The following is a 14,632-nucleotide window of genomic DNA, read 5'->3' as shown; positions in this document are numbered from 1 at the left end:
AAATAACAAAATATGAGGCACCTGCACACCCTTCAGTGTATCAACATCACTGTGAGTACAGGAGACTCCCCTTTGATGCTAGGAGATTTGGCACTGTTCCAAAAAAAAAAGGGAGAAGGAAGGGGCCCCATTACCTCAGCCCCTCGTGGGCTTGTCAGGGTTTCTTTTCCCACAGGGTCCTCTGCTAGACCCACTTCTTCCCCCCCCGTAAGAACCCTTTTCCTGATAATTCAGCTCCGATGGGCGATGTGGTGTCCTTGTCATCCCAGCCAGGGTTTCTTTCAGCTGATGTAGATGCAGTCCTCTGGCTCCTGCAGGGCCTCTGATCCCCTCGCAGCCCTGTGCCCCAGTTCGGGCACTGAGGGCTCTGTCTGCTGCTCATGGTTGGGGACTCATCCTGCCTTCTGTGGCTCCAAGGCCTAGGTCCCCACCTGGGACCAGCTGCATACTGAGTGTGCATGTGAGCCCTGGCCATGTGCCAGGAAATGGTGGACCCGAGCAGCCTTGAGCGGCTCCCAGGATTGGAGTCCTGCTGGACCATGCCACACTGTGCTGCCAGCTCTGGGTTCCCAGCCTCATGCTGGGGGTTGCAGACCTGAGCTGCATCATGCAGCTCCCAGGGTCTGAGGCTCCGTGTGCTGCTGCATGCAGAGTGACTGGAGACCTGAGCTGCCTCACATAGCTCTCAGGGTCTCGCCCCATGCGCCACACTGCATCGACTGGAGCTGAAGCTATTCGCTGCTCCTGTCTGGCAAGAGGCATCTTCAGGAGATGTTCAGGGCAACAGCATTCACCCACTTGGCTGTTCTTCCCCAGCTCTTCTTAGCCCTGCTCTCTTCTCCATCCCTTGATGCATCTGCCTGCATGTCTGGCATGCTGTTCTTTTATTTCCTCTAGAGGCTCCACCCCCCGGATTGTAAAGGGACCAATCAGGGTGAGGTGGAGTCAGTCAACAACCAGGTCCAGACTCTTTACCTCGCCCTAGGTAGGGGTGGGCCAGCCCCTCCCCAAGTGTTACCTGATTGGTGGGAACAGTTCACCAATCGAAATCAAGCTTCTCCAAGCCCAGTGTGCTGGGCAATGGCCGATGAGCCCATAACAAAACCATGGAAAACATAATCCCTTTCTTATATGTACAAGTTAAGAAGACAGGCAACCTGCAAAGGACATGGAAGAGGACTGTAATTAGAATATTTTGTATACGAACACAAGGCTTCTTAAAGTAATATACATGTGAGTACTTGTCCTCTAGCTATTGTTAATTGGCAGATGCCTTATAGACATCAGAGGAGAAGTGAATTTCATAGATATTAGATACTAGGGCTGGAAGGGACCTTGAAGATCATCGAGAGGGATTCATTCCGGGAGAAGGTAGTGGCTTTAGAGATTGGATTACAGCAGATTTGCATAAAGGGGAAGATGGAACAAAAGCAGCATAGAAAATGTATTCCAAAGGGATGTTGTGAGACAAAAAGATAAACCCCTTTCTTTCCCCACGTTATTTTTACATCTCACTCTTTTAAACCAGACCACCTCTTCTAGTCTATATAGACTTTCATGCATTGCTCATTCCATAACTTGTGGACACATTCCAGTATTTTCTTAAGCAATGCAGCTCGGATCTGTCACTTATAATGGATTATTTCTATGCTCCCCAGCTCCAGGGACAAACACTGTGTGTAGTGCTGTGTTTTGTTTTAGCAAGATTTTGTTGTTGGTTTATATTATTCTAATCTTCTCCATTTGTGATTCATTCCTTTATCTCCTCTCTGTTGATGTTACTCTGTGGTAGTTGGTCCTCCATACCTGTCCATCAGCTGGTTGAAAAGGTCCATCACGTCTGAGAGAAGGAGTTCCTGGGGTTGGGAAATAGGTTTGTAACTGAAAGCTTTGGCTGTTGTAATGATGGTTATTAGTTCACCCATAATGGAAGCACCCCATGCCTCTACACCCTTGCTCTTGACATACAGATATCTATCTACTCGGGGTGTGTGAAGCAGGCCCTATTTGATTCAGATTTGGATTTGGCTGGAATCAGGGACAGTGATTTGATTAATTGATTCAGATCATTGTCCCCGATTCAATTCGGCCAAATCTGAACCTGAGGATTTGGTGCTGATTTGGAGAATCAGTGATTCAGCCATAGACACGGCTTTAAATGTTTTTTCTACATACCTCAAGGTACCAGTGCAGCTCTTGACCACAGCGATGCTGGGGCAGATGGAGCATCTCACAGGAGCGTGGGGGGGCCCCCACATGCTCAGCAGTGAACCCAGAAGTGGACTGAAGTACTTCCAGTCCACTTCCAGGTCTTCTGGGGCGTGCACAGGGGAGCCCCCTGTGCCCCCCCTGGCTTGGCAATCAGCTATGGGGGGGACCCTGGATGCCCCCCCAGACCCAGGGGGCACCAGCTGCTGAACCAGAGGGGCGTGGCGAGGGGCTCCCCTGCACACTCTCTGGTAGACCCAGAAGTGGACCAGAATTGCTTCTGGTCCACTTCCGGGTCTGCTGCCAAGCGCGCTGGGGACCCTCCTGTGCTTCTGTTGGATGCTCCATGCACCCCAGCATTGCAGCATTCACAAGCTGCCTGCTACCTAGAGGTATATAGAAATAACATTTAAAGCTGTGTCTAGGTCCAAATTGCCAAATCTCTCCAAATTGTTTTGGAGGGTTCCGATTTGACTTGGAGAGATTAAAGGGTCCTCTGATTCGATTTGGATTCAGAGATTCGGCCACTGAATTGGGCTTAATCTCCGCCAAATCAAATCAGGGACTGAAGCTTCACACAGCCCTACTATTTACACAGCTGAAAGTTACAAAATTTATTGTCAAGAAACGTTTAAAAGCTACCTCTTCCCTCCAACTGATTAACACACACATGAACGTTCCAATGATACAATATAGGCAAATGGACATGCCTGAAGAAAAGAACAAGACAGAGGAAATCTTTTTTTTTCCTGCTGTATCACCAGTGATGGGCATTGTGGAAAAAGAACATTTTTATATGGCTTTATCACATGCATAACTATCTCATTCTCTTTATTCTAATTTGAATAAAAGTTTTAATTTAATACTTGGTGCTATCCTGCCAAGAGATCAGACCTGGAAACATGAGGCAGCCCTCCATTGGGAAAATGGAGGCAATATGGTTGTCCCAGAGTATGAAACCCATGAAATATGGGTCATTTTGTCAATTGTTGCTTTGATTAAAGGAAATGAAGAAAGAAATACTTTACTCTTAAACAAATTAACAGCAAATGTGTATTTATTCTGTGATTTAAAATTGCATCTAGAAGCACATGATATTCTATTAAATACAATTGATGAACACATTGCTTGAAGGAATAAGTCTGTCATAAATGAAACCTTGAATAAGGAGGATTTTATTATAATTGATGAATTGATGGATTTATGAACGGACCAAACTTCTTCTGTTTTTAATCATCATAGTTCTATTAGAGATGGAATTAAAAGCTCAATAGAGGAAAATATCCTCCTATTTAGTATTTGTCCTCACAAGAGAGAGAGGTGTGTAAAAGAGAATTGCAAGATTTGTACATAAAGGTGGAATACTCCCTTTTGGTAATTGGAAAGCAACATTTTTAATTTATCCTGGCTATAGTCCTTAAGTGGATTAATAACAAACCGCCTCCCCCTGAGAATTTGCTGTAGGAGTTTGAATGTTGGGTACCTTGTGGTTACTAGGGTAGCCACTAGTCCTCTTTATTACCAGAAATTAAAGAACCCCTCCAAAGTTGGGAATGTGATAGAGATTTGAGGACCCAAGTCCATGTGCATCCTCCAGCTCTGACCAATGACTTCATAATCCACGCATCTGTGGATGTAAGACAGGGGTGGGCAAAATGCGGCCCGCGGGCCAGATGCAGCCTGTCAGGCCATTCTACCTGGCCTGTGAGGCCCCTACAAAATTGAGAAAATTGATATTTATCTGCTCCTGGCTGCAGTAGTATAAGTGTCACTAAAAAGCCATATGCCAGCGCTACTGCACAGTAGTGCCAGTTACTGTGCATTGATTTAGTACTTGGTTATACAAATACTAAACTTAATGCACAGTAACTATGGTGCATTAAGGAACATGTAGATGCACCCCTAGGAGAAGCAAATTGCTACATCTTCAAGTGAGTTTGGACTATTGGTCTGGAACATTGCTGGACTCTCAAATAAATTGCCCAATTCATAGTGGAGAACTTTTATCAGTGATTGAAATATTGTGATTTTACAGGAGACATTGTCTGGGCAGATGGTATCCATTCCTGGATTTCTGTCATTTTATAAAAATGGCTGGAAGGATAAAGCTAAAGGGTGGCTGTAGGGAAGCTTGGTCACTCATCTCCTGGGGTGGATCCAGCACCTGCTCTTAGCTTTCTCCGTCTCCCCCATGGGGACACACCCCATTGTGGCAGCCTCTGGGGACATTTTTCAAGTGCATGCAAGAATCCCCCACCCTTCCCCTCCATGCTCAGAGGCACATCCCTTCCCCTCCTCTTTTCCCCCTTCCCAGCTGCTGCTACTGCTTTCTCTGCTGTCTTGAGGGCAGGAAAGCTTCAAGTCTCCTCCTGTCCACTCCAGTTTGGCTGCCTGGATGGTGGGGAGGAACAGTGACCACAGTAGCAGCTAAGATGGGTGAGGGGTGGGTTCCTTCACCCTACCCGGTCCCCTGAGAGCAGGCTTAGAAAGGGGGATCCCCCATGCCCATCACCTGTGCAGCCTGGCTGGAGCAGGCAGGATCAGCTTTGAAGCTCCTCCCTCATACCCCAGACTGTAGGGAAAGCAGCAGCAGTAGGCAGGGGAGGAGAGAGAAGTGGATGCATCTCTGAGCATGGAGGGGAAGGAGAGAAATTCTTATGTACTTTTGGGACTTGAAAAAAGTCCCCAGAGGTTCCTGGACTGGATCCAATCCAAAAGCAGGAGGTGGTGGTGGTGGGGGAAGGGTCAACTGCATTACTGTACCCCCTCTGGATCCACCCCTTCTCATCTTAGTAAGGAGCCTGCTTGTGGGGGTTAGAAGTTGAAATAGGTTCTACCATCTATTAACAACACTTACTAAATTTCAAGGCAATTATCTCCTGATTCTGATGAATGTATTATATTTTCCACCATTTAAACCTAGAACTGATATAATCTTGAAAGGGGAATCATTATGTAATGCTCTCAAGGTGATCCAAATAAAGTTCCAGAGTTGGAAATAATAATAGCAGGTGATTTCAGTATTGGAACTGGTGGCACTGACATTCTTGGAAATGACAATGTGATCAATGTACTATGGGACCTTCCATCCCTTCCCCCCACTGGTGAATTTATGACTTGATAATTATTCATGTAGCTTTGTAAAGAGAAATACTTCTGTCCCCATGCCTCTTCCTGACTGGCCTGTTTACCTGCAGCAGTCGCTTTGACCTCTCTACCCAGCTACTTCCCTTTTTCCTTCAGGCCTCTTGGGTACGTGTCACTATTAATTCTGTTCCCCTGCTATCTTACTTACAATAACACCTACAATATATTTCATGGGGAAAAATATAAGTGGAAGCAAAAGTCCCTAGAGCAAAAAAAAGATTTGCCCCAGGTTTGTCTACAGTATTGCAAGAAATTATTGAGAATCAAAACTTTTATTAGCAATTTCCCACAGGTTTGAATGGAGGTTCTGGGAAACGCCTGAGAAATGGAACCATGCCTCTTGTAGTCTTTTGACCACTTAACAGGTCAGGTAGAAGACATTTGGGGCATTTTCACATGTGCTCCAGGAGTGTGTGTGGGGAAGATGGGGTGCTGAGGGGGATGCATTAATTAAAGTGCCCTCCCACTGCCATTTTGAAGCACAGGGATGTTGATACACAAGACGTAGAGACTGCTGGAGCACACTAATTACAATGCTCCAGCAGACTTGATTAATCACAGGGGAGATTAATCGAGTTTGCTCTAACGTGCTGTAATTACAGCACATCAGAGCAGCCTCCCCATCTGTCGACAGGCACACTTGCTTCTTAAACCCAAGGGATCACTACAAGGTAGAGCCTGATATGGCATTATTTATATGACAAGATTCCCATGAGCACTTCATTTGGTTACCTGGGTGACCCATGTCCTTCTACCCATGTATCTGGCACTCTGCTGTAATTGATTTTGACTCCAGTCCAGTTAGTTTCTTGCTTCACTAGAGTAAACTTGGTTTAGTGGTTGGCATGTTTATACTTTTATTGCAGCCAAGGCAATTTATATCTTAAACATTTACAAATTTTATCATATATAAGTCTTATATAGTGTCAGTCCTGGATAGTGATTCTCTGTAGTGTGAATTTAGATTTAGATAGATTTATCTAAATTTAGATGCATATTATATATTAGTGATCCTCTTTGGTGTACATCCTACCTATTGTAGTTACCATATCCAGGCCCTTCTTGAAAGCCTCCAGAATAGGGATTCCATGACTTTCCTAGGATACCTGTTCCATTGCCCTATAGCTCATGAAGTTTTTCCCATGATTTAATCTTAATCTCCTTGGCTACAGTTTAAGTCCATTGCTTCTGTGGTAAGGGAGGACTGAAATTTTGTCTTCTTTAGGAAGCCTTTCAAATATTCATGAGCTGCTGTTATGTTCCTTCCCTAATCTCATTTTCTCCAGAATAAACTTAACCAGTTTTATCAACTCTTCCTCAGCCAGCTGGCATTATAACTCTTTTGTCCTCATGATCCACTCCCCTTCACATCTCCTTCAGTTTCTTTACTTCCAGAACTGGATGTAATGCTTCCACTGAGGCTTACTTAGGTCTAAATAGAGTGATATTATCACCTCCCATATGTTACATACAAAACTTCAATTACTGCAGCTTTTTATGAGAGCATCACATTGCTGATTCACATTGTGTTTCTGGGCCACCTTCAGCAGTCTCCTATTCTGTATACGTGCATTCAGTTTTTCTCCCTTAAATGTAGTACGTACATTTCATAGATTTCATAGACATTAGGGCTGGAAGGGACCTCGGAAGATCATCGAGTCCAGCCCCTCACCCAAAGGGCAGGAAGTCAGCTGGGTTCATAGGATCCCAGCAAGATAAGAGCAAACTGGATGCTTGAAGGTGTTCAATGTAGGCGCTTGAACCACCTCCGGTGGCAGGCTGTTCCAGACCTTGGGGGCTCGGACAGGAAAGAAATTCTTCCTTACGTCCAGCTTGAAACAGTCTTGTAGTAGTTTATGACCATTCGACCTAGTCGTCATCCCTTGGGGCGCTCTGGTGAACAAACGTTCCCCCAGATACTGGTGGTCACCCCTGATAAACTTATAGGTGGCCATCAGATCACCCCTGAGCCTGTGCTTTTCCAGGCTAAAGAGCCCCAGGGCTCTCAGCCTGTCATTGTAGGGTCTGCTTCCCTGACCTGTGATCATGTGCGTGGCTCTTCTATGGACTCTCTCAAGCTTCTCCACATCCTTTTGAATTGTGGAGCCCAAAACTGGACGCAGTACTCCAGCTGCGGCCTCACTAAGGCCGAGTACAAGGGGAGAATGACGTCCCGGGATTTGCTTGAGAAGCATCTATGGATGCAAGCCAGAGTTTTGGTCGCTTTACTAGCCGCAGCATCGCACTGCAGGCTCATGTTCATCTTGTGGTCAATGATGACTCCCAAGTCTCTTTCTTGCATAGTGCTAACCAACATAACACTGCCGAGCCTATAAGGATGCTGCGGGTTTTTCTTCCCAAGGTGGAGAACCTTGCATTTATCAGCGTTGAACACCATCAGATTCTCGTCCGCCCACTTGCTGAGCCTGTCCAGGTCAGCCTGGATCACCTGCCTGTCATGTCAAAGACATTTGTCTTTGTTGAAGTTCATTCTGTTTCCTGTTGCACACTTCTTAAATTTATCAAGGCTCTCTTCAATTCTGTTTCTGTCTTGCAAAGTGCTTGCAAACCCATCTAGTACCATGCACTGAAGTTCACTGTGGATCAGCTCCTCCGTGAATTGGCATAACAACAGTGCCCTATTAGGCACGTGGAGATAGGCTAAATGTACAAAAGATTGTAAATTTCTCAAATATGGGGTGGGTGGGGGCAGTACAAGTACATGGGCAAGATAGTAAACTCCTTGGATCCCTTGTTAAGGTGCCTGGCTGTAAGTAGCTACTTCTTGTGACAGAGTGAAGTGAAGATGTCCTTCCCTGCAAGCTCCTTCAGAAGCAGAGTGTGTAAGGCAAGAGTGAAGTGTTATAGTTGTGTAGTCTGAGTTCTTGCATAACAGGTCTTTGAATTCACCCGTTAATTTCTTCACTGACCTCATTAACTGGAGGGAGTTCTGTCTTCTGCCATTCACAGATAGAGGCCAAGGTGCACTTTGCACCTTCCTCCATTTTGGAAGCCTTTTGTGCCATCTTAAAAAAAGGAAAATCCTGGGGTGACGGAGGTAGCCGTCAAGAGCCCAGTGCCCTCGGTCTTCTACTCTGCAAGACACGGACAGAGGTAGCAGCAGTAAGACCGCATAATGATTGAATTTCTGTATCTCTAAAACTTCTTCATTAGCAGGGATCCTGGTTTTCTCTGATTAAAAAAAAAATCCCCAGTTTTTGGTTAAAAAAAGTAACCCCAACTCCACATTTTTTGTGATTTAAATGAACCATCATTAAATATATATATAGCAGTGTTTCATTTAAATCACAGAAAAATATGGAGTTGAGGTTACTTTTTTTTTTTTAACTGAAAATTGGGAATTTTTTTTAAATCAGAGAAAACCAAGATCCCTGCTCATTAGGACCTTATCCTCCAGTGCAGCCTTCCCACAGGCTTCCATGCCAATGCCCCTACAAAGTAGCCTCACTAGGCAATTGGAACACCTACTAGCTCTGTCCATTTTCTTATTGCACCTTGTTGTGCAGCCCATCTGAAAATCCATGGGAAGAGCTTGGAGTGGACAAGGACTTCCGTGGTCTTACCAAGACTTCCTGGTCTTGGGAGACTGCAACAAGAAATCAGTTGAATTTGGTTTCCTAGGCAGTGCTGTCCAACTTCAAAGCAGCTGAGGGCCACATGCCCCAGAGGTTGCACATGCCAGGGACAGCACTAGCAGAGGCCATGCCCCCTCCCCCCACCCCAGGCTGCACATGCTCATGTGCATGAGAGCAGGTGGGCACAGGAGTGGATCTAGGGGGGGTTCAGTGGTGCAGTTGTACCTCCTGTATGATTTCTGGTCCATTTAAAGTTAAAAAAGAAACAGCTTGACAATGGCAGCAGAATTTGTATTCAGGCAGCAGTGAGGGAGTCAATTAAGTTCATGGCTCTCTGTAATCTAAATGATTCTTTCTAATCATTCCGCAGGTGTTAACTACCCTCTCTCCTTTTTAATGGTTTTGATGTTCCACGAATCAAGCTAGCCTCTCTTCTATAATTCTGCATCTGTTAGTGGCTTCTAGTAATGTAGCTCCCTTTTCACAGCCCTGCAGACTGTTTTTAATTGTAGCTTAAAAACATTAACTGGAAATAACTTTCAGTGGAGCATTGGATGAACTGTCAAGATACTCGTGAAGGCTAGCCTTTGTTTTATGAATCGGAAAAATGCTAATGACCACAGGACTAATGAAACAACATATTTTGTTTTTTTCCCCCTAGTTTGTTGTGTTTCTATATGTACTATATAGCAAATGCATATTACAATAAACATATACTTGTTTTTGCTTTGATCTTAAACTGAATAATATAGCCCTAGGCCTCTGGCATATTAGCTAAACTTCCAGTTTCTTTTTAACTGAAGAAACATATATATTGTGTTATATGTGAGGTTGTACAACCCTATTGTTACTCCCCTTTTCAAAATCCTAGATCTGCCCATGGGTGGGCATTTCCCTCCTCTTGTTGGAAGCAAGATACTGAATTAAAAGGACCATTGATCTGACCCAGTATGGCAGCTCTTTTGTTCTTACGTTTTTAGAAGCTGGGAGGAGGTGCAGCCCTGAGAAGTTTAGTAGCAGTTGGGTGGGAGCTTGGGGAACACATGTTAACCCCTTGTAGGCCACATGTGGCCCATGGCACACCAGTTGTACAGCCCTGTTAATGAGTATCAGCTTCCAATATGGAGAGAGCCTGAGTGCTGGTGAGCACTGAATGACAGGAAAGAATGCCAAATTGTGCTCTTGCTTACTGATGTGGAGCCATTGGTTTCTGTGGAGTTGCTGGCGGGTCACAGAGCTTGGAAGAATTCTAAAGAAAAATTTTGCCTGAAGTTGAATTGATTGAAGCCCTGTAGTGGGACTGGTTGGATGGCTTTCTTGTCAATTGATTTTCTTGTAGTCCCCACTTAGCTGAAGTTAATGCATTTTCTAAGAAAATCCAGAGGCAACTGAAAATAAAATAAGATAATCAGAATGTGTGATAAGAGAGTATCTGATTGTGAGATTTACTTTGATCTACCAGAAGGACAGACTCTAAATCACTGTGATGGCCACTCATGTGATAGTATTTAAAAACATTAATAAAATGGACCATTTCTCATGCTGCAAACTCTCTCAGGTTGGCAACTATAGGCCTTGTCCTATACGATGAGAATTTGAGATGAACAAAAGAAACTATGGAAAGTGAAGCTTTTTTAAAATCTAAGAAACAGAAATACAGAGAAGGACAGGAACAAAACATCTGATCCAGTTGTCTGCCGAATGGAGCTCTGGAACATTGTAGGCAGACCAGGGTCCCACACCTCTCTGCCTCCCTCCCCCAGATCACCCCTTTAGAATTTCTTCTTCGTACTCTTTCTCCCAGTGAATTGCACAGGCTTTTCCAGGACTGCTTAGGCCTACCTATTGGACATCTCCCCATAGCATCAAATTATAGAACCATAGAATCATAGAAGGCAGAAACTAAATTAAAGCAGAACATTAGGAAAAACTTCTTCACAACTAGGGTGTCCAGACTATGGAACCAGGTCCCCCAGAGGTGGTGCAATCACCTACCCTAAAGGTCTTCAGGAGAAGACTTGACCGTCACCTGGCTGGGGTCACCTGGCCCCAGATGTCTTTCCTGCTCATGTAGGGGGATGGACCCAATGATCCTTTGGGGTCCTGTCCAGCCCTATGATTCTAAGGTCCCTGCAGTGAGGGAGGGACAGGGGCTGGGGCAAGCGCTGCTTAGCCAGGGCTGCACAGCGCTCTGGGAGCTGGGGCTATGGGTGGGCACAGGAGAAGCCATGGCTTGTCCAACTGCTCCTGGCAAAGCCAGGCAGGCAGTGCCGGGCTGCACTCTGAGGGCTGTGAGTGGCTCTGCCTTGCTGTGGGGGAAGCAGTGGGGGAGCAGCCAGATGAGTTGCAGCTGCGCTTTGGGGGCTATGGCCAGCTTTGGGAGAAGCCATGGCCCCCGCTGCTCCCCCCACAGCGAGGTGGGCAGTACCGGGCTGCTACTACAGCTGCCCATAGTCCCCAGAGTGCAGCCTGGCACTGCCCACTTTGCCAAGGGGAACAGCTGGATGAGACAGCTGCGCTCCAGGGGCTATGGGCAGCCATAGGAGAAGCCGGGACACATTTGGCTGCTCCCCCACTGCTCCCCCCATGGCCAAGTAGGGCTGCCCATAGCCCCCAGAGTGCAGCCATGGCTCATTTGGCTGCTCCCCTGCTGCTCCTCCCATGGTGAGGTGGGCAGTGCTGGGCTGTTCTTGCAGCCCCCCACAGCCCCCACTCCGGCAGTGCTGGGAGTGGGGGCTATGGGCAGCTGCAGGAGAAGCTGTGGCTTCTCCCACTGCTGCTTCTGCTGGGGCAAGGTTGTCAGTGCTGGGGCTGTGCCAGACTGGAGACTTAGATTGGGCCTGGAGGAAAAAAGGATTGAGCCCGCAGCTACTTTTGCATTCCAGAGGCTCCTGTGCCCGCCTGGAACCTGGCTGCCCTCTGGGAAGGGCTGGCCCAGCCCAGGGGGTAGTGTAGGAGTGCAGCTGAGGCCACTGGGGGCGGCATGAGCCGGTGGGGACCAGCACAGGGACTGGAAAGCTGGGAAGCCTCCCCCTGTTAGATTGGGCACCTGAGGTTTTGGGCAACAGTGGCTCAGCTTGCCCCCCGAAAGGGTGGCACTGAGGGGTGCTGCTGCCTCGGTGAGAAGGCCCGTGTCTCTCCACATGACAGGTCACCCCCCAGCCCCAGGGCAGGCAGGGAGGCTCGGCAGCAGCAAGGAATCGGCCCACCACTGCTTCTTTTGGAAGCAGGACCTTCTGACTGGCAAGGAAGAGGCCAGCTTGCCCTGCGGGAAGTGTGGGAAGGGGGCAGGCTGCTGGTGGGGTGGGGAGGCACTGGGGACGGGGGGTGGTGGAAGCCAGGAAGACTTAAGCCCAGGTAGGGGGGAGAGGTGTTTTCAGAGCTTAAGCCTCCAGTGGTGAGGCAGCCCCTCTGTGCCTCCCTGCCCAGTTGCCCACAGCAGCACTGGGAGCAGGGACTATGGGCGGGTGCAGGAGAAGCCACAGCTCATCTGGCACCTCCCGCCACATGTCCGGGAGGGGATTGGGAGTGGGGGAAACATGTGTCCCCAGATCTGGTTGGGGCTGGGTGGCCTGCATGCAGGGCAGATCCAGGGACACGTGCCCCCACCCTCCATGCCCTTTTGGACACGTGGCTGGAGCAGCAGCGTGTCACTCGCTTGGGAGCCATTTGTCAGACAGCTCATCTGGTGCTTGCTCATTGCCACTGTCACCACTACAGCACTAACTCTACTGAAAAAACATAAGTCTCAGTCCAGTATAAAATAAGTAAATGTAGCTGTATTACTCGTCTATAATTGAGTACTGTACAAAATTCTAAGTTAGTTTTGGTGAAAATAGGGTAGCGGGCCTAGGTTCAGGAACCAATCCCCCATTTATAACATTGTCTTCTATGGGAAAATCATGTTTGAATTACAACATTTCAACTTAAGACATAGTTTTCAGGAACTAATTGTGTCGTAAGTGTGAGGACTGCCTGTATTCCATACATCTGTCACAATTTGGGAAACCAGTTTGCCTTATGTTCCTATTTCAGGTTGACCAAAAGTTTTCCAGAGGTTCCACCAAGTCTGTGGAGGCTCAATACAAATGACAAAAGATAAAGGAAAAATGTAGGGAGGGACCTCTCATAGTTTGAATCAGTAAAGATTGATCCATAGGAAGCTGCAGGCTGCTTCTGACCAGTTCACAGCAGAAAAACCCTTAGACTAGGGGATGAAGGAAATCTAGAGGGATAAATGACACTACAAAAGGCATGGTCATTGTTGGTGCCAAAACAGCTGTGATGGAGCCAGAGCAATGTGAGCAAGCTTTGACCCTTAAGCTTCATCTCATTTTAAGCATCTGCTGAAAGACTGTAATAATTATACTGACCAGGAATTGTATTGTCTTTGCACATGAGCAAGCAGCTCTCTGTTTCTAGGCTTCTTTTGGTTTGTAAAGATTTAAAAAGGAGGAAGAAATTGTTGCAGCACTCACTTTCAGCTGTTTTATTGCCTCTGACAACACTTCAGCCTGCTTCTGCTGTGTCTGAAATCAGGTACGGGGTCTGTATTTCTGAAGGCAGAAACAGAGCTGCTTACAGCCGTATGGCAAAAAATCCATTGTGTTTTGCCTTCACTACTCAGGTCAGTGAGGCAGTCAGCTAGAGAATTTTCAGAGGGAAATGAAGCTGTTTTGTTCTGGTCTTGTGCTTTCTGAACAAAAGGAGGGAAGAGGAAGTGAGAGGCTAATGATACAGTATAGGGTAGAGGCGGGCAATTATTTTGGGTGGAGGGCCGCTTACCCAGTTTTGGCAGGGTATTGAGGGCCACATGGGTAGCTCCACCCCTTGACAGGTGCCCCGCCCCCTGGTCACCATCTTGGGACCAATGTCCCAATGTCTTTGGTCCCAAGACATTGGGACATTGGTCCCATATGTCCTAGGGCCAGCACTGGTGGAGCCCAAAGTGAGGCACAGGCTGCCAGGGGTCTGTGGAGCTGGGCTGGGTTGCACCAGCAGGGAGAGGGGGGGAACTGGCCTGGCTCCATAGAGCCCCTGCTGGCTGGGACCCCGCAGTCCTGCCACCCTGCTCTGGACCCCGCTGGCACAGGCACTGGGTCACTGGGGTGGGTCCTGTGCTCCCACTGGCTCCGTGCCCACTGGCTCCCAATGCCGCACAGCTCCACAGTACAGGCGGGGGGCAGCGCACAGCCCTATTTCCTTTCCCTGCAGGCCCAGGCACCCAAGGAAGAAGCAGCCCGGGGAGTGCCCTCCACAGCAGAGTGGCAGATGGTCACAGCCAGGACCGGAGCAGCTCGCAGCGAACCGGTACCAGCTTCTCCAGTCTGACTGGTGAACAGGTACGAGGCCCTGGCGACCCTGCAGGAGATGGAAGGGGAGGAGGAAACCCTTGGGCAAGAAGAAACACCACGTTCTTCACACTCCAAACAGATCAAGAGATCCACGAGGACCCAGAGGAGGAGGCGACGAGTGCTCGTCATAGGCGACTCCATCCTGAGAGGTACGGAAGGACCCATCTGTCACCAGGACCCCTCGGCACGAGAGGTATGCTGCCTCCCTGGAGCAAAGATTCGGGATGTGACGGAGGTAATCCAGGCCAGGATCAAGCCCACCGATTACTACCCCATGGTCCTAGTCCATGTGGGTACTAATGATGCGGCCAGGAGAACCCCCGATCA

General features: G+C 47.7%; 1 long non-coding RNA gene across 2 annotated transcripts in view; it reads left to right on the top strand.

Annotated features, from left to right (window-relative positions):
- The window catches only part of LOC109286383 (uncharacterized), a 111,656-nt gene that overhangs the window by 31,903 nt on the left and 65,121 nt on the right, over positions 1–14,632 (top strand). The window contains exons 2-3 of one of the 2 annotated variants that reach the window (XR_009462462.1): positions 14,166–14,293; positions 14,385–14,498. This is a non-coding gene — a long non-coding RNA (uncharacterized LOC109286383). Of the gene's footprint in view, positions 1–14,165; positions 14,499–14,632 lie in introns of both variants that reach the window. The other variant, XR_009462458.1, reaches the window with a different exon arrangement.

This window comes from Alligator mississippiensis, chromosome 1 (genome assembly GCF_030867095.1).
Source record: "Alligator mississippiensis isolate rAllMis1 chromosome 1, rAllMis1, whole genome shotgun sequence".
Classification (NCBI taxonomy): Eukaryota; Metazoa; Chordata; order Crocodylia; family Alligatoridae; genus Alligator; species Alligator mississippiensis.
The sequence above is the reverse complement of the archived record's forward strand: the minus strand, read 5'-3'. Positions and strand labels throughout refer to the sequence as shown.